The 19,962-nt window shown below is 46.5% G+C and overlaps 1 long non-coding RNA gene across 1 annotated transcript; it reads right to left on the bottom strand.

Annotated features, from left to right (window-relative positions):
- Positions 1-4,301: 4,301 nt before the first annotated feature.
- Positions 4,302-19,658, bottom strand: LOC117525822. Its single transcript, XR_004565153.1, has 3 exons — positions 19,647-19,658; positions 17,097-17,103; positions 4,302-4,379 (listed from the first exon to the last, which is right to left on the bottom strand). It is a non-coding gene; the product is annotated as an uncharacterized LOC117525822 (long non-coding RNA).
- Positions 19,659-19,962: the final 304 nt, after the last annotated feature.

Here is a 19,962-nt window from a genome sequence, read left to right as displayed (position 1 = left end):
CAACCGTGAAGCATGGGGATGGAAACATCATACTCTGGTGGTGCTCTTCTGCAAAGGGGACAGGATGACTGCACCGTATTGAAGGGAGGATGGATGGGGTCATGTATTGTGAGATTTTGGCAAACAGCCTCCTTCCCTCAGTAAGAGCATTGAAGATGGGTCATGGCTGGGTCTTCCAGCATGACAATGACCCCTAACACACAGCCAGGGCAACTAAGGAGGGGCTCCGTAAGAACCATTTCAAGGTCCTGGAGTGGCCTGGCCAGTCTCCAGACCTGAACTCAATAGAAAATCTGTGGAGGGAGCTGAAACTCCAAACCTGAAAGATCTGTATGGAGGAGTGGACCGAAAGCCCTGTTGCAGTTTGTGAAAACTTGGTCAAGAACTACAGGAAACATCTGACCTCTGTAATGGCAGACAAATGTTTCTGTACCAATTGTTAAGCTCTGTTTTTCTAGGGGTTCAAATACTTATTTTATGTGACAACATGCAAATTAATTATTTAAAAATCATACAATGTGATTTTCTGGATTTTTTTTTTTTTTTTTTTTTTTTTTTTAGATTCTGTCTCTCACAGTTGAAGTGTACCTATGATGTAAATTACAGACCTCTCCATTCTTTGTAGGTGGGAACACATGCAAAAGTGACAGGGGGTCAAATACTTATTTTCCCCACTATATATATATATATATATATATATATATATATATATATATATATATATATATATATATATATACTGCTCTGTATGCACCACTCTGCATTTAATCATTAGTGATTGATCTCTGCTCTCTTCCACAGCATGTCTTTTTCCTGATTCTCTCCCCTCAGCCCCAACCAGTCCCAGCAGAAGACTGCCCCTCCCTGAGCCTGGTTTTGCTGGAGGTTTCTTCTTTCTTGACCGTTGGGGTTTTTCTGTAATTATTGTATGGCTTTTGCCTTACAATATAAATCGCCTTGGGGCAACTGTTTGTTGTGATTTGGCGCTATATAAATAAAATTGATTTGATTTTATATATATATATATATTTGCCTTTCAGCTTATGGGGGAGCTCTGCCCATTCCTGTCCCCCCACCTTTTTAAGCATTTTTCTCTTTTGCCTACAATATGGCCAAATTATCATATTGCAATATTGTCGTAACAGTATGATATAAGATATGACTATGATTCCACACAAAGTGCAGCAACAGTGAAAATTAAATGTTCTTAAACAAAACAGTAATAATACCACACTCATTTTATACTCATCATAAGCTTAGGATAAAGTGCCCTCCAAAAGTATTGGAACGCTTGGTATTTCATACATATTATGTTAGAAAGATTAAAAAAGAAAATAAGATTATAAAATCAAACCTTCGCTGTGCCTTTTGATAGAATCACGACGATGACCGCTCCAAGATGGCGGCCACATTTCTTGCACCTCAGCAGCCAATGCGGCGTCTATGCTTCTCTTTATATAAAACTAGGGATCGTAGAATACTGGACCTTTTTTACGCTAATGTGGAGGACGCTTACACCTTCGCCCCCCTCCCCCCGCTCGGACGCTCGGATCACAACCTCTTCTACCTGCTCCCCCAATACACACCCAGGGTGAGTAGAGAGCAGAAAAGGTCGGTGAAACTCTGGACTGAAGAGGCCACTGAGAGGCTGAGGGACTGTTTCAGAACCACAGACTGGAGCATGTTTCAAAACTCTCACAGTGAAGACATCAACGGCCTGACCCAGTGTGTCACTGACTACATGAACTTCTGTGTGGAGAGCACTGTGCCCACCCGGAGGGTACGGTGCTTTCCCAACAACCACCCCTGGGTGACCCCTGAGCTGAAGGTCCTGATGAACCAGAAGAAGAGGGCTTTTAACTAGGGAGACAGAGAGGAGCAGCGTAGAGTCCAACAGGAGCTGCAGTGGAGAATCCGAGCAGCCAAGAAGGAGTATGGAAGGAAGATGGAGGAGCAGCTGGCCCAGAACAACGTAAGGGACGTGTGGAGAGGCCTCAAGACCACCTCCGGATTTGGGCAGGGTGCCAGCAGCACTGCAGATAGAGATTCTCGGTTTGCAGAGGAGCTAAACAGTTACTTTAACCATTTTGGTTTCTCCACACCTGCCCCCCTGCCTGCTCCCGGCTCTCCACACGTCTCCAGCAGCCTACCCTCCAGTCCCTCTGACCCCCCACCTTCTTCCCCCAGGCCACCTCCACTGCACCCGGACTTTGTCCCTCCTCTCCCCGGACTGTATTCAGTACCAGCCCACCTCAGCTCACACCTCAGCTCCCCTCTTCCTTCCCCCTCACTGTGACTCCGACTGAGGTGAGAGGCCAGCTCCTGCGGCTGAAGCAGAGGAAAGCAGTAGGACCTGATGGGATGTCCCCAAGGCTACTGAGGACCTGTGCAGATGAGCTCTGTGAGGTCCTCAGCCACATCTTCAACCAAAGCCTCAGCCTGAGGGTGATCCCCACCCTGTGGAAGACCTGCTGTGTGGCCCCGGTTCCCAAAATACCGCACTCCAAGGAACCAGCCCACTACAAACCAGTTGCCCTGACCTCCCACCTTATGAAGACCATGGAGTGGCTCATTCTGTCTCACCTCCGCACCGTGGTGAGCGACATCCTGGACCCGCTGCAGTTCGCCTACAGGCCAAACATCGGGCGCTCACCCACCTGGAGACCGGCGGGAGCGCTGTGAGAGTCATGTTCTTTGACTTCTCCAGTGCTTTCAACACTATCAGACCAGCGCTGCTGCTGGGAAGCTGGAAGACACAGGTGTGGATGGACATCTCGCCGTCTGGACCACTGACTACCTCACTGACCGCCCGTAGTACGTGCGGCTGCACGGCTGTCAGTTTGAGGTGGGAAGGTGCAGCACTGGGGCCCCCCAGGGCACTGTCCTCTCACCTTTCCTCTTCACCCTTTACACCTCAGACTTCACCTACAACACGAACAGCTGCCATCTCCAGAAGTTCTCTGATGACTCCACCATTGTGGGCCGTGTGTCTGAGGAGAACGAGCTGGAGTACCGGTCGGTCATCACAGACTTTGTGGACTGGTGTGAGCACAACCACTTGTGTCTTAGCACCAGTAAGACGAAGGAGGTGGTAATGATGATGATGTGCAATAACAACTTGTTTACAAATTCCAGCACTAGTGTCACCTTATCACATCTTAACTCTACTTCACATATTGGAAATAAGATGCTCCTATTTTTTAACTCCAATCATGTTTATATATGCATATATACTTATTTACTTGCATATGTACTTATTTATACTCATATATACATTTTCTTATTTTATTGTATTGTTACAAGTATTATTATTATTGCTTATCTTTGCACTCGCTGTTTGATGCACATTCTCCTCTACTCGCACTCGTGTTTTCTAAGAGATCACGTAACATGAATTTCTCCACTGTGAGATCAATACGGTCTTATCTTAATGTGAGTGTCCGTCTACTGTCAGTTTATGGCTTTTTACAACAACAGTTTATGGCTTTTTCCCCACTGCGGAGATTTTTTTTTGTGCCATATCCGGTTTGTCTATCATAGAGCAAGCATATAAGGATTACATCATCACTTTTACAGCCAGTTTTCCTGAGACAAGTCAGGGAATGGATACAGGAATATCTCTAAGTCATTGAATATACGTATGGTACTTTGGGGTAAATCTGTAAAAATCTGTAAATCTGCTGACTGTTTTTGTGATGACAGTGTGAATGGCCACACATTTCGTAAGCGCCACACGAGCAGTGTTAGATGATCATGTAGCGCCACACGAGCAGTGTTAGATGATCATGTGTTTCAGCTGAAATTTGGCAGACACCTGCCGCGAGAGGGTTCTCTCTTTCAGCTGCTGGTGTGCGCAAATAGTTGTAGCAACAGGTGTATGAGGTATTCAAGGCAGCTACAAATTTACATGTTTTGCATACGATTCCTGCTTTATGTGCACTTTAGCCAAATTTGCATTATGTGTGAAGGGGCCCTAAGGAAAGTTACTTTTTTTGGCTCCCAGAATGTTTGACAATGTTGTTTGTGCTTGGATTATATAAAAGTAAAGTAAGTCCCTTCGGCTGCTCCCTTGTTTTCACTCAGGGTCGTCACAGCAGATCCAAGGTGAGTCTGCATGCTGATTTGGCAGACGTTTTACACCAGATGCCCTTCGTGACGCAACCCTACATTACATGGAGGAAATGTGGCACAGGTGAAATTTGAACCGGGAACCTTCCGCAATAACCACTTGGCCACCACACCTGCTTATTGCTATATACTGTATATATTAAATAGCATTCTCTGAATTCTACCACAAAGTTCATTATATTATATTATCATCTAAAATAATCAAATAATAAATTTAGCTTATTGCTCAGTGACATCTTCCTATATATATGCTGTAACTTTTAAATTGCAATTATCTCAACTTTAAATTTGCAAAACAATGATTATAATGTCAATGTTAGCATTCACACTATGCGAAAGTCTACAAAACCTCCACAGAATGTTACACAAAGCTCAGGTCCCTCGTACTGTCTCAGAACCCAAAATTGACTTTCATATTTTTCATTCAAACAGGCATACTCGTATTGAATTGGTTAAATTTATCAACTTTCCAAGGACTAGAATCAATGCTTGATAAATAACACACTCACATGCAGCAAATGAATTGCTCACAGATACTTCTTCACAAAAACTTTTTTAATTCAGACTTGATTCTGCTGCAAACTATAATTAACCTCTATAAGGAAAAAGAAAGATACATAAAATGTTCTTACGTAGAATGTTACAGAAATGTTATGCCAAAATACGTCCTCCAAATTATATTCATGATTAAAAAAAGTGAACAATGAACTTCAGCAAAATGTATTTTTGCCATGCACATTGTCTTAACCCCATTTGAAAATATACTGTTTTTGACTGTATGTTTCATTTCAAATAGGCCTTCCCACAGTTTTTCCTGCAAGCGTTCCCAGAACATTCCGATGATATTATACGAAATCGAGTAATGCCTTATTTCATCCGTGTTTGATTCCAAAACATGTTGCTGACAGTTATTCATTGAAATACTTTGGACTAGGAAAGAAAGAGAGATTAGAAGTGATACCCTTGTTGAATGTTCTGTCAAATTTCCTTCAACTAAAGACGAGACCTATTAATTAAATTATTTCATGTTTCAGCAAATAGAGGAATCAAGCACAGACATTCATTTATGAAGCAGGTCTTCCAAGCAGTGTTTCATTCAGGCATTCCCAGAACATTCTGGTAATGTTTACCTACATTCACTGAATAAATCTGGATAAGTAAAGAAGGTGAAATTCGAAGTGATATATTTTTAAAATGTTTTGTCAATATTCCTCGACTATACATGTGGCCTTTTTAAAATACTTCATGTTTCATTATAGATTAAACACCTTGGCCTTTCTAACACTGTTTCTCTTAAACATTCCCATAACATTCTGGTTACGATACTTAAATATATCCACTGAAGGAAGATGATGTTGTCTGTAAAATTTCTCTCGACTGTAAACACAACCTTCTAATTGTATGTTTAACAATTCATGAAACAGGCCACCTGGACAGCGTTTAATTCAAACGTTCCCAGAACATTCTGGTAGTCTTACATGAAGTCAGCTAAAGATACAGTGGGGAAAATAAGTATTTGACCCCCTGTCAGTTTTGCAGGTTTTCCCACCTACAAAGAATGGAGAGGTCTATAATTTTTATTGTAGGTACACACATAACCTTCTCCCATGCCTCCTCTGGATCATCCAGATGGTCACTGGTGAAATTCAAATGGGCCTGGACATGTGCTGACTTGAGCTGACTTAAACCATCACAGCATCATGTGTTATTAATGTAATCTTTGTGACTGTGGTCCCAGCTCTCTTCAGGTCATTGACAAGGTCCTCCTGTGTAGTTCTGAGCTTCCTCAGAATCATCCTTACCCCACAAAGTGAGATCTTGCATGGAATCCCAGACCGAGGGACATTGACAGTCAACTTGTGTTTCTTCCACTTTCTAATAAATGACCATAACAGTTGTTGTCTTCTACCAAGCTGCTTGCCTGTAGTCCATCCCAGCTTTGTGCAGGTCTACAGTTTTGTCCCTGGTGTCCTTAGACAGCTCTTTGGTCTTGGCTGTGGTGGACAGGTTGGAGTGTGATTGATTGACTGTGTGAACAGGTGTCTTTTAAACAGGTAACAAGTTCAAACAGGTGCAATTAATACAGGTAAAGAGTGCAGATTAAGAGGGCTTCTTAAAGAAAAATTAACAGGTCTGTGAGAGTCAGAATTCTTGCTGGTTGGTAGGGGATCAAATACTTATTTCATGCAATAAAATGCAAATTAATTATTTAAAAATCATACAATGTGATTTTCTGGATTTTTTATTAAATTCTGTCTCTCACAGTTGAAGTGTACCTACGATAAAAATTACAGACCTCTCCATTCTTTGTAGGTGGGAAAATCTGCAAAACTGACAGGGGGTCAAATACTTATTTTCCCCACTGTAAGTTTCATCCAAACGTTCCCAGAACATTCTGGTAAAGTTACCCAAAGTCATAGTTTAGTCATTGAAAGAAATTTGGAGTAAGAAAGATGGCGAGACTATAATTAATATATTTCTATAATTAATATATTTGTCAAATTTTCCTCAACTATAGCATTAGAGCTGTATGATTGGTAAATGGACAGCATTTATATAGCCCTTTTCCATCTGCATCAGACACTCAAAGCAAATCACATGAATTGGAAAAATGAACAGAATTCGAGCTGCATTTGGAAGGTACAGACATTTGTACAGCCGTGTACGAATACCCAGAATGTGGTACGAAGCCAGCACAAATGATTCGCACAATTAGGAGGGCAGCAGCACCCGAATCCAGGTCAACTTGTTGTGTGGGCCACCAGAAGAGGAGGTACTGCTGGCCCACCACCAAAGGGCACCCTGCCTGAAGTGTGGGCTTCAGGCACGAGAGGGCGCTGCCGCCACGGACACAGCCGGGGGTGACAGCTGTCACTCATTATCTCATGACAGCTGTCACCCATCTACACTTCATCATACCACTCCATAAAAACCGGACGTCATCTCCACCTCGGTGCCGAGATATCATCGACCTGTGAAGGTAATATTCTCAGCCTTAAAACTAACTGTGTCTTAGTCTGAACTCATTTACAGCTGTTTTCCTGTGGAGTGCCTTATCTGGGAGATTGGTGTAATCAGCGATGGCTTCGCTTCACACCCCAGCCAGATAAGTGTTTGAGACAGGAGCTGCACGAGTGTGTGTGTGTGTGTGAGGTGGAGGTGGAATCTCCACCATTGTTGTTACTGGGTGTGCACACACCCACATCTTATTGTTTCTGCTCCTCGTCAGCAGTACCAGATCCGACATTCGGAGACGGTGGCCACCTGGGGACTCGGGACTTGGCGGCTCCAGTATTCTCCAGGTTCGGTGGCGGAGGAAAACGTGTGGTTCCGGTTCTTCTCAGGACAGACGTCTTCTATCCTCGAGCCTGCCCACACGTCACCTTTGTGGATTGACTGTTTGCCAAAATTCTGTATTCCTCTGTATTGTGGTTGTGCTCATTCACAACAGTAAAGTGTTCATATTCGACTCTTTCATTGTCCATTCATTTACGCCGCCTGTTGTGGGTCCGTGTCACTACACTTTCTCCAACAGGATATCTCAGCCAATGTCATGGATCCCGAGGGGCGTCACCCATCTGTTGAACAGCCAATGGAAGAGCAGGGTGCACAGGCGTCTGCAAGAGGCGTGATTGGTGAGTTGCAGCAAATCCTCACCGCCTTTACCGCTCGGTTGGATCTGATGATCGAGCAAAACGTCATCCTTAATCGCAGGATGGAGGCTCTCACCGCACAGGTGGAAGCGCGCTCAGGGCGCTGCTGCAGCTCCTCCTCCTGCCGACCCAGTGCAGAATAAAGACGTTCCACTGGTAGTTCAGCGACCCCCCCCCACCATCCCCTGACGCATACATAAGTCCCCCAGAGCCGTACGGAGGTTGTGTGGAGACGTGCGCGGACTTCCTTATGCAGTGTTCGCTCATCTTTGCACAACGAATGTACGAGTCTGACACCAGTAAGGTGGCTTATGTAATTAACTTGCTTCGTGGTGAGGCACGCGCTTGGGCTATGGCGCTTTGGGAGCAAAAGTCATGGCTCCTTACCATTTATACTGGGTTTGTGAGGGAGTTCAGAACAGTTTTTGATCACCCTAACAGAGGAGAGACTACTTCAACAGTGCTGCTGTCAATGAGACAGGGGCGCCAGAGCGCAGCCGAATATGCAGTCGACTTCCGCATCGCGGCTGCGAGGTCCGGCTGGAATAACATTGCGCTCCGCGCCGCCTTCTTAAACGGACTGTCGTCGGTCCTGAAGGAGCACCTGGTAGCGAACGAAGAACCGCGGGATTTAGATGAGCTTATTGATCTCGTTATACGGTTAGACAATCGGTTGGAAGAACGCCGTCGGGAGCGAGACGAAGGACGTGGCCGGGCACGCGCCGTCCCTCTCCCTTCCGGGTCCGAAAAGGTTCCGCCCTCCCCACGCTCCACAGCCTCAGCGCTCCGTGTCGCAACAGCTCCCCCTGCTGATGAAGCTATGGACACGAGCCGGGCCACACTTAACAGACAGTGGAGGCTGTCCCGCAGGGAGTGCTTTGTCTGCGGCTCGAGTGAGCACCAGCAGAGAGACTGCCCCAAGCGGTTTAAACACCAACGCCCGCCCCTAGAAACTGGGCTTAGGGTGGGCCAAGACATTCACGTGGGACACACACATATTTCCACATGACTCCCAGTTACAATCTTGAGTGGGGATTTAACCCTTCAAGTCCCAGCACTGGTGGACACGGGGTCAGAAGGGAATCTGCTAGACAGCAGATGGGCTAGGGAGGTAGGGCTCCCTCTGGTGGCGCTTCCTTCGCCATTGCAGGTGCGGGCACTAGATGGCACCCTTCTCCCTTTGATCACGCACAAGACACAACCTGTAACTCTGGTGGTGTCTGGAAATCATCGGGAGGAGATCGAGTTTTTTGTGACTCCTTCTACCTCCTGAGTGATTTTGGGCTTCCCGTGGATGTTGAAACACAATCCCCGGATTGATTGGCCATCTGGGGTGATGGTTCAGTGGAGCGAAACCTGCCATCGGATGTGTTTAGGTTCGTCGGTTCCTCCCGGTTTACAGGCTAAAGAGGAGGTCAAAGTCCCTCCCAATCTGATGGCGGTGCCGGTTGAGTACCACGATCTTGCTGACGTCTTCAGCAAGGATCTGGCACTCACCCTTCCCCCGCACTGTCTGTACGATTGTGCCATTGATTTGATTCCAAGCGTGGAGTTCCCGTCCAGCAGGCTGTACAACCTCTCACGACCTGAGCGCGAATCAGTGGAGACCTACATCCGGGACTCATTAGCTGCCGGGCTGATCCGGAATTCCACCTCCCCGATGGGTGCAGGTTTCTTTTTTCTGGGCAAGAAAGATGGCGGACTCCGTCCATGCATTGATTACAGGGGGCTGAATGAGATTACGGTTCGCAATCGATAACCGTTGCCCTTGTTAGATTCTGTGTTCACCCCCCTGCATGGAGCCAAAATCTTTACAAAGTTGGATCTTAGGAATGCGTGTCACCTGGTTCGGGTCCGGAAGGGAGACGAGTGGAAGACAGCATTTAAGATCCCATTAGGTCATTTTGAGTACCTGGTCATGCCGTTCGGTCTCACTAACGCCCCCGCGACGTTCCAAGCTTTGGTTAATGACGTCTTGCGGGACTTCCTGCACCGATTCGTCTTCGTATATCTGGACGATATACTCATCTTTTCTCTGGACCCTGAGACTCATGTCCAGCATGTACGTCAGGTCCTGCAGCGGTTGTTGGAGAACTGGCTGTTTGTGAAGGGCGAGAAGTGTGAGTTCCACCGCACTTCTTTGTCCTTCCTGGGGTTTATCATCTCCTCCAACTCCGTCGCCCCTGATCCGGCCAAGGTTGCGGCGGTGAGAGATTGGCCCCAACCAACAAGCCGTAGGAAGCTGCAACAGTTCCTCGGCTTTGCAAATTTCTACAGGAGGTTCATTAAGGGCTACAGTCAGGTAGTTAGCCCCCTGACAGCCCTGACCTCTCCAAAAGTCCCCTTCACCTGGTCGGATCGGTGCGAAGCCGCGTTCAAGGAGTTGAAACGACAATTCTCGACTGCACCAGTTCTGGTGCAGCCCGACCCTAGCCACCAGTTTGTGGTTGAAGTGGACGCCTCTGACTCAGGGATAGGAGCCGTGCTATCCCAGAGTGGAGAGACTGATAAGGTTCTTCACCCGTGTGCCTACTTTTCTCGCAGGTTGACCCCGGCTGAACGGAACTATGACATCGGCAACCGAGAACTCCTTGCGGTGAAAGAGGCTCTTGAGGAGTGGAGACACCTGTTGGAGGGAACGTCTGTGCCGTTCACGGTTTTCACTGACCATCGGAACCTGGAGTATATCAGGACCGCCAAGCGGCTGAACCCCAGGCAAGCCCGCTGGTCACTGTTCTTCGGACGATTTGACTTCCGGATCAGCTATCGCCCTGGGACCAAGAACCAGAGATCGGATGCCTTGTCCCGGGTACACGAAGACGAAGTCAAAACGGAGCTGTCGGATCCACCGGAGCCCATCATTCCGGAGTCCACTATCGTGGCCACCCTCACCTGGGACATGGAGAAGACCGTCCGGGAGGCCCTGGCACGGAGCCCGGATCCCGGAACTGGGCCGAAGAACCGACTTTACATCCCACCAGAGGCCAGAGCTGCAGTCTTGGATTTCTGTCACGGTTCCAAGCTCTCCTGTCATCCAGGGGTGCGAAGGACCGTGGCAGTTGTCCAGCAGTGCTTCTGGTGGGCATCTATGGAGGCCGACGTCCGGGAGTATATCCAGGCCTGCACCACCTGTGCCAGGGGCAAGGCAGACCACAAAAGGTCCCAAGGACTTCTCCAGGCACTTCCTGTGCCTCATCGCCCCTGGTCCCATATCGGCCTGGATTTCGTCATGGGCCTCCCGCCATCCCAGGGCAACACCACCATCCTCACGATAGTGGACCAATTCTCCAAGGCGGCCCACTTCGTGGCCCTCCCGAAGCTCCCAACGGCCCAGGAGACAGCAGACCTCCTGGTCCACCACGTCGTCCGTGTGCATGGGATACCACCTGACGTAGTCTCGGGTCGTGGTCCCCAGTTTTCCTCTCATGTCTGGAGGAGTTTCTGCAGAGAACTGGGGGCCAATGTGAGCCTCTTATCCGGGTACCACGAACGGACAGGCAGAACGGGCCAACCAAGAGTTGGAAAAGACCCTCCGCTGTGTGACATCCGCGTACCCGACGGCCTGGAGTAACCATCTGGCCTGGATCGAGTATGCACATAACAGCCAGGTGTCTTCTGCCACCGGCCTCTCCCCATTTGAGGTGTGTCTAGGGTACCAGCCCCCATTGTTTCCCGTGGTGGAGGGAGAGGTCGGTGTGCCCTCGGTCCAGGCCCACCTGCGGCGGTGCCGTCAGGTGTGGCGCACCGCCCGTTCTGTCTTGTTGAAGGCCCGGACGAGGGCTAAGCCCCATGCAGACCGCTGGCGGTCCCCGGCCCCTGCATACCAGCCCAGGCAGGAGGTGTGGTTATCAACGAAGGACATCCCCCTCCAAGTGGACTCCCCTAAGTTGAAGGACAGGTACATCGGACCATTTAAAATCCTCAAGATCCTCAGCCCTGCCGCAGTGAAGCTGGGAGTTGGAGCTTCACTGCGGATCCATCCTGTTTTCCATGTGTCCAGACTGAAACCACACCACACCTCACCCCTCTGTGCTCCCGGTCCGGCGCTGCCTCCTGCCCGGATCATTGATGGGGAGCCGGCTTGGACAGTGCGCCGGCTCCTGGACGTCCGTCGAATGGGCCGGGGGGTCCAGTATTTGGTGGACTGGGAGGGGTATGGACCCGAAGAACGCTCCTGGGTAAAGAGGAGCTTCATCCTGGACCCGGCCCTCCTCGCCGATTTCTACCGCCGTCACCTGGATAAACCTGGTCGGGTGCCAGGAGGCGCCCGTTGAGGGGGGGTCCTGTTGTGTGGGCCACCAGAAGAGGAGGTACTGCTGGCCCACCACCAAAGGGCGCCCTGTCTGAAGTGCGGGCTTCAGGCACGAGAGGACGCTGCCGCCACGGACACAGCCGGGGGTGACAGCTGTCACTCATTATCTCATGACAGCTGTCACCCATCTACACTTCATCATACCACTCCATAAAAACCGGACGTCATCTCCACCTCGTTGCCGAGATATCATTGACCTGTGAAGGTAATATTCTTAGCCTTAAAACTAACTGTGTCTTAGTCTGAACTTGTTTAAAGCTGTTTTTCTGTGGAGTGCCTTATCTGGGAGATTGGCGTAATCAGCGACGGCTTCGCTTCACACCCCAGCCAGATAAGTGTTTGAGACAGGAGCTGCACGAGTGTGTGTGAGAGGTGGAGGTGGAATCTCCACCATTGTTGTTACTGGGTGTGCACACACCCACATCTTATTGTTTCTGCTCCTCGCCAGCAGTACCAGATCCGACATTCGGAGACGGTGGCCACCAGGGGACTCGGGACTTGACGGCTCCAGTATTCGCCGGGTTCGGTGGCGGAGGAAATCGTGTGGTTCCGGTTCTTCTCAGGACAGACGTCTTCTATCCTCGAGCCTGCCCACATGTCACCTTTGTGGATTGACTGTTTGCCAAAATTCTGTATTCCTCTGTATTGTGGTTGTGCTCATTCACAACAGTAAAGTGTTCATATTCGACTCTTTCATTGTCCGTTCATTTACGCCCCCTGTTGTGGGTCCGTGTCACTACACTTTCCCCAACACAACTACCCAGAGTGCAGGTCGAATGCAAAATAATCCTTCCCCCAATCAAAACAGCGAGTGTAGTCTCTGGACCTGTTGCCAGAGTTGGCCGTAGCACCGCACAGCAGACAGGGGGGCGGTGTGAGTGGCCCGCTGCGGCGCTTACCGAGTCTGCGGGCTTGGTAAGCGCTGTGTTTCCTCCTACATTGCGGGGGAAAACCCGTCATTTAGGCCATTAATAATGTGATTCATGTGGTTGATTGTTTTGATTCTCTGGTCTGTATATCTTTTGACACACTAGTCAGGGATAGCGCTGCTATTTGGATGTTTTCATATAGTTTAAAGACAGTCGTGTGAAAGGTGAGCATGCATTGACAAACCTGTCCCTTTGAGACCATGAATGCAGAACCTCGCTGCCCACTCCCTCTCTCCGTTTCTTTCTGTCTTACTCTCTCGCTCTCTCTCTGGATCAGCTGCGTATAGCAACAGGCAGCCGCCGTTCTGGCCAGGCGGGTTCACGCATGAGCCGTGAGGCGAAAAGATGAGATGTGCAGATGAAGCAGGCACATGCACGCACAGCATTGTGATCAGCTGTTATCCTGGCTGGAGTGACAGGAGCAGGAGTCCACATGATCGCCGGTTACCTAGACAAAGTGCCAGTGGTCCCCACTGTCACATGGATGCTGCCATCGCTGTATTACGTGACTGATCTATATGTAATAATCTCTAACACATATCAGTCAAAAGGGGAATTAAATATAGGCATCAAGATGATTGTTTGCCCACCCACGATGCTCCTGCACCTTTCAGTCCAGCCTGGTTGCTGTGCTTTGGTGTGCTGAGCAGTTCCATCTGGTGCCATTCCAAAGAAGATTATTTATTGTGTTCATACTGTGATGGCTCCATAATACAGTTGCAATGTCAGTCATCCATATGGGTCAGATGTTGTAACTGTTTTATGATGTGTAAAACAGCAGTAACAACCCTTTCAGCCATGCGCAGTGTAGCGCGGCTCTGAGACGCACTGATGCTCTGCACCTGTGATTGTGGTATAACATCCAGAAGGAGCATGTAATTGCACATCCATTGTCAGTCCACCTCACGTGCCAGAAGATTCATCGGTATTATCATGTTATCATGGCTGTTAGACCCCGTCCATAATGGCCACAGTGTGCATCAATGCATCACGGAGACACGCTGACTTACTACGACACACAGTGTATTCTGTGTGATTGTGCAATGTTCACATCTAGTGCACATAATGAGTGCGTGCCACAGACTTTAAACATTACAATATTTCCTTTGTGCACTGAACAGGATGTGGGAGAAGAGGGGAGTTGGCTCATCCGTGGCACAATCGGGACGTGCCCATGCGATAACACTGCTCCGAATGCTGGTGGGTTGCCATTTCGGAAGGCAGTTCATATGCCATCAGAGCTAGCAATCACACAGCAGTATGACCACCATACAAATATTCCCCACTTCAAATGCAGAATGACATGCCTGCTCTCTTCATTTGTGAAGAGAACAAGCAGTTCCTCTGCCTCTACTGGTGGTTGGCTCTCACTGCGGTATTGTATCACTTCCTGTTCCGGAGCACAGCGGTGTTTTGCTGTATCTGTTAGCTGTTTAATCTGCACAGTTAGATTGATCTAGTTAACTAGATAACGATTTGTTTCACAGTGTAATCTTCACGTGCCTTAACTAAAGCAGTCCCTCTGCTGAATCACCTCTAAATTATTTACACATTATTCACTTTGTATGTTTTTAGGAATCCACTAGCTTAGCACGGCTACTAGCTCTTAGCCGGTTTAGCATGGCGGCTTGTCCTGTCTCTCCCGCACTTTTCTGCTCTGGGTGTGAAATGTTTAGTTATTCCTCGGCCTCCTTTAGCAGTAATGGTACTTGTAATAAGTGTAGCTTATTCGTACCTTTGGAGGCCAGGCTGGGCGAATTGGAGACTCGGCTCCGCACCTTGGAAAATCCTACAGCTAGCCAGGCCCCTGTAGTCGGTGCGGACCAAGGTAGCTTAGCCGCCGTTAGTTCCCTCCAGCAGATCCTGAGCAGCTGGGAAAGCAGGCCGACTGGGTGACTGTGAGGAGGAAGCGTAGTTCTAAACAGAAGCCCTGTGTACACCGCCAACCCATTCACATTTCTAACCGTTTTTCCCCACTCGGCGACACACCCGCTGAGGATCGAACTCTGGTTATTGGCGACTCTGTTCTGAGAAATGTGAAGTTAGTGACACCAGCAACCATAGTCAGTTGTCTTCCGGGGGCCAGAGCAGGCGACATTGAAGGAAATTTGAAACTGCTGGCTAAGGCTAAGCATAAATTTGGTAAGATTGTAATTCACGTCGGCAGTAATGACACCCGGTTACGCCTATCGGAGGTCACTAAAATTAACATTGAATCGGTGTGTAACTTTGCAAAAACAATGTCAGACTCTGTAGTTTTCTCTGGGCCCCTCCCCAATCGGACCGGGAGTGACATGTTTAGCCGCATGTTCTCCTTGAATTGCTGGCTGTCCGAGTGGTGTCTAAAAAATGAGGTGGGCTTCATAGATAATTGGCAAAGCTTCTGGGGAAAACCTGGTCTTGTTAGGAGAGATGGCATCCATCCCACCTTGGATGGAGCAGCTCTCATTTCTAGAAATCTGGCCAATTTTATTAAACCCTCCAAACCGTGACTATCCAGGGTTGGGACCAGGAAGCAGAGTTGTAGTCTTACACACCTCTCTGCAGCTTTTCTCCCCCTGCCATCCCCTCATTACCCCATCCCCGTAGAGACGGTGCCTGCTCCCAGACCACCAATAACCAGCAAAAATCTATTTAAGCATAAAAATTCAAAAAGAAAAAATAATATAGCACCTTCAACTGCACCACAGACTAAAACAGTTAAATGTGGTCTATTAAACATTAGGTCTCTCTCTTCTAAGTCCCTGTTAGTAAATGATATAATAATTGATCAACATATTGATTTATTCTGCCTAACAGAAACCTGGTTACAGCAGGATGAATATATTAGTTTAAATGAGTCAACACCCCCGAGTCACACTAACTGCCAGAACGCTCGTAGCACAGGCTGAGGGGGAGGATTAGCAGCAATCTTCCACTCCAGCTTATTAATTAATCAAAAACCCAGACAGAGATTTAATTCATTTGAAAGCTTGACTCTTAGTCTTGTCCATCCAAATTGGAAGTCCCAAAAACCAGTTTTATTTGTTATTATCTATCGTCCACCTGGTCATTACTGTGAGTTTCTCTGTGAATTTTCGGACCTTTTGTCTGACTTAGTGCTTAGCTCAGATAAGATAATTATAGTGGGCAAGTTTAACATCCACACAGATGCTGAGAATGACAGCCTCAACACTGCATTTAATCTATTGTTAGACTCGATTGGCTTTGCTCAAAATGAATGAGACCACCCACCACTTTAATCATACCTTAGATCTTGTTCTGATTTATTGTATGGAAATTGAAGACTTAACAGTATTCCCTGAAAACCCCCTTCTGTCTGATCATTTCTTAATAACATTTACATTTACTCTGATGGACTACCCAGCAGTGGGGTATAAGTTTCATTACAGTAGAAGCCTTTCAGAAAGCGCTGTAACTAGGTTTAAGGATACGATTCCTGCTTTATGTTCTCCAATGCCATATACCAACACAGGGCAGAGTAGCTACCTAAACTCTTTGAGTGAGATAGAGTATCTCGTCAATAGTTTTACATCCTCATTGAGGACAACTTTGGATGCTGTAGCTCCTCTGAAAAAGAGAGCCTTAAATCAGAAGTGCCTGACTCCGTGGTATAACTCACAAACTCGCAGCTTAAAGCAGATAACCCGTAAGTTGGAGAGGAAATGGCGTCTCACTAATTTAGAAGATCTTCACTTAGCCTGGAAAAAGAGTCTGTTGCTCTATAAAAAAGCCCTCTGTAAAGCTAGGACATCTTACTACTCATCACTTATTGAAGAAAATAAGAACAACCCCAGGTTTCTTTTCAGCACTATAGCCAGGCTGACAAAGAGTCAGAGCTCTATTGAACCAAGTATTCCTTTAACTTTAACTAGTAATGACTTCATGACTTTCTTTGCTAATAAAATTTTAATTATTAGAGAAAAAATTACTCATAACCATCCCAAAGACATATCGTTATCTTTGGCTGCTTTCAGTGATGCCGGTATTTGGTTAGACTCTTTCTCTCCGATTGTTCTGTCTGAGCTTTTTTCATTAGTTACTTCCTCCAAACCATCAACATGTCTATTAGACCCCATTCCTACCAGGCTGCTCAAGGAAGCCCTACCATTAATTAATGCTTCAATCTTAAATATGATCAATCTATCTTTACTAGTTGGCTATGTATCACAGGCTTTTAAGGTGGCAGTAATTAAACCATTACTTAAAAAGCCATCACTTGACCCAGCTATCTTAGCTAATTATAGGCCAATATCCAACCTTCCTTTTCTCTCAAAAATTCTTGAAAGGGTAGTTGTAAAACAGCTAACTGATCATCTGCAGAGGAATGGTCTATTTGAAGAGTTTCAGTCAGGTTTTAGAATTCATCATAGTACAGAAACGGCATTAGTGAAGGTTACAAATGATCTTCTTTTGGCCTCAGACAGTGGACTCATCTCTGTGCTTGTCCTGTTAGACCTCAGTGCTGCTTTTGACACTGCTGACCATAAAATTTTATTACAGAGATTAGAGCATGCCATAGGTATTAAAGGCACTGCGCTGCAGTGGTTTGAATCATATTTATCTAATAGATTACAATTTGTTCATATAAATGGGGAATCTTCTTCACAGACTAAGGTTAATTATGGAGTTCCACAAGGTTCTGTGCTAGGACCAATTTTATTCACTTTATACATGGTTCCCTTAGGCAATATTATTAGACAGCATTGCTTAAATTTTCATTGTTACGCAGATGATACCCAGCTTTATCTATCCATGAAACCAGAGGACACACACCAATTAGCTAAACTGCAGGATTGTCTTACAGACATAAAGACATGGATGACCTCTAATTTCCTGCTTTTAAACTCAGATAAAACTGAAGTTATTGTACTTGGCCCCACAAATCTTAGAAACATGGTGTCTAACCAGATCCTTACTCTGGATGGCATTACCCTGACCTCTAGTAATACTGTGAGAAATCTTGGAGTCATTTTTGATCAGGATATGTCCTTCAATGCGCATATTAAGCAAATATGTAGGACTGCTTTTTTGCATTTGCTCAATATCTCTAAAATTAGAAAGGTCTTGTCTCAGAGTGATGCTGAAAAATTAATTCATGCATTTATTTCCTCTTGGCTGGACTATTGTAATTCATTATTATCAGGTTGTCCTAAAAGTTCCCTGAAAAGCCTTCAGTTAATTCAAAATGCTGCAGCTAGAGTATTGATGGGGACTAGAAGGAGAGAGCATATTTCACCCATATTGGCCTCTCTTCATTGGCTTCCTGTTAATTCTAGAATAGAATTTAAAATTCTTCTTCTTACTTATAAGGTTTTGAATAATCAGGTCCCATCTTATCTTAGGGACTTCTTAGTACCATATCACCCCAACAGAGTGCTTCGCTCTTAGACTGCAGGCTTTCCTTTTTGCTAAAGCTTATAGTTTGGGCTGGATCAGGTGACCCTGCACCATCCCTTAGTTATGCTGCTATAGACTTAGACTCGTGCTGGAAAACATTTAAACGGCGGTGGAGTCAGTCGTACTGCATTCTTACTGTCGTAAGAATGGACAGTCAAACATCAGTCATGCAAGTCGACCTGCAGTCCAACTACATTTGACCTGCGGCACAAATTGCACAAATGTCGTACAAATTGACATTCGACCGATATTCGTGCAATTTATGATGTATCCAAGCTGCGTTTGAATTCCTCGGACAGCGTTCATGTCGCACTTAGGGAAATATGCCAAATTGGCAAGCCACCACAAATCAAATCAAATCAATTTTATTTATATAGCACCAAATCACAACAAACAGTTGCCCCAACAGTGGGAAGGAAAAACTCCCTTTTAACAGGAAGAAAGCTCCAGCAGAACCAGGCTCAGGGAGGGGCAGTCTTCTGCTGGGACTGGTTGGGGCTGAGGGAGAGAACCAGGAAAAAGACATGCTGTGGAGGGGAGCAGAGATAAATCACTAATGTTTAAATGCAGAGTGGTGCATACAGAGCAAAAAGAGAAAGAAACACTCAGTGCATCATGGGAACCCCCCAGCAGTCTAAGTCTATAGCATCTCACTGAAAACAGTAGAACATCCGGAGTGTTCCTGAAAGTCAACATATGAAATCAACTGCCTCCATGTTCACATCCAGCGCTGCCTATGGTCACACTGTGTCACACTCTGAGTGACACAGCAAAAGGATTAGTTAAGTATTTAAATATTGAAAGAGGTTACAGTTATGACAGCAAGCTATGGTTACAGCAGCTACCATAAGCATAGCCCCAAAATAACTAAATGAATCTGCTCTTTGCTAACTCTTCCGTGGTACAGTGTTGTCTTCTTTCAGTTATTCTTTCAGTTTATGTACGTCTGGAAGATTTGGGTGATTTGGACTATTAGGGTTAGGGTGTGTTACGCCATATATTGATGCAATGCATATATTGTCGCCTCAACAATATATGCCATGTTCAGAGGCACCGGCACATAATGTCGCCGGCACATATCGTCCAAAACGACAATATATGATGACAATCAAGGCACATATTGTCACTGGTCATCAGAGCAAGAAGTAAAAATTGATGTTTAACCATGAATTGTTTTTTTGTTTGTTTTTTTTTGTTTGTTTTTTTTGTCTCTCTGTCTCACACACTCACTCACTCTCATTACATCCGCCAAGCACGTAATAAAATCATTGTCATTCATTTATTTATTTAATATGCTGCTTAAATTCAGTGGGTGGTGTCATCCGATCAGAGATCGTAGCCCAAAGGTTTCTTTTTTTTTTTCTTTTTTTTTTTTTGCGAGACGGCGGTGGGATTGGATTCCTCGGGAGGCGGGAGACCATCGCGCGTCGACTGCTAAACCACAACATGAGCATCCAGCGCACGGAGGTCTAAAAAGTAGGCTTCCTGTGGTTGTGCATTGGGTTCAGTTCTGGCGTTTTATCGTTGTGCATGCATGAAA

The sequence above is a fragment of the Thalassophryne amazonica genome, chromosome 15 (genome assembly GCF_902500255.1).
Source record: "Thalassophryne amazonica chromosome 15, fThaAma1.1, whole genome shotgun sequence".
In the NCBI taxonomy this organism is placed as follows: Eukaryota; Metazoa; Chordata; class Actinopteri; order Batrachoidiformes; family Batrachoididae; genus Thalassophryne; species Thalassophryne amazonica.
This window is presented reverse-complemented; position numbering and strand designations above follow the sequence as displayed.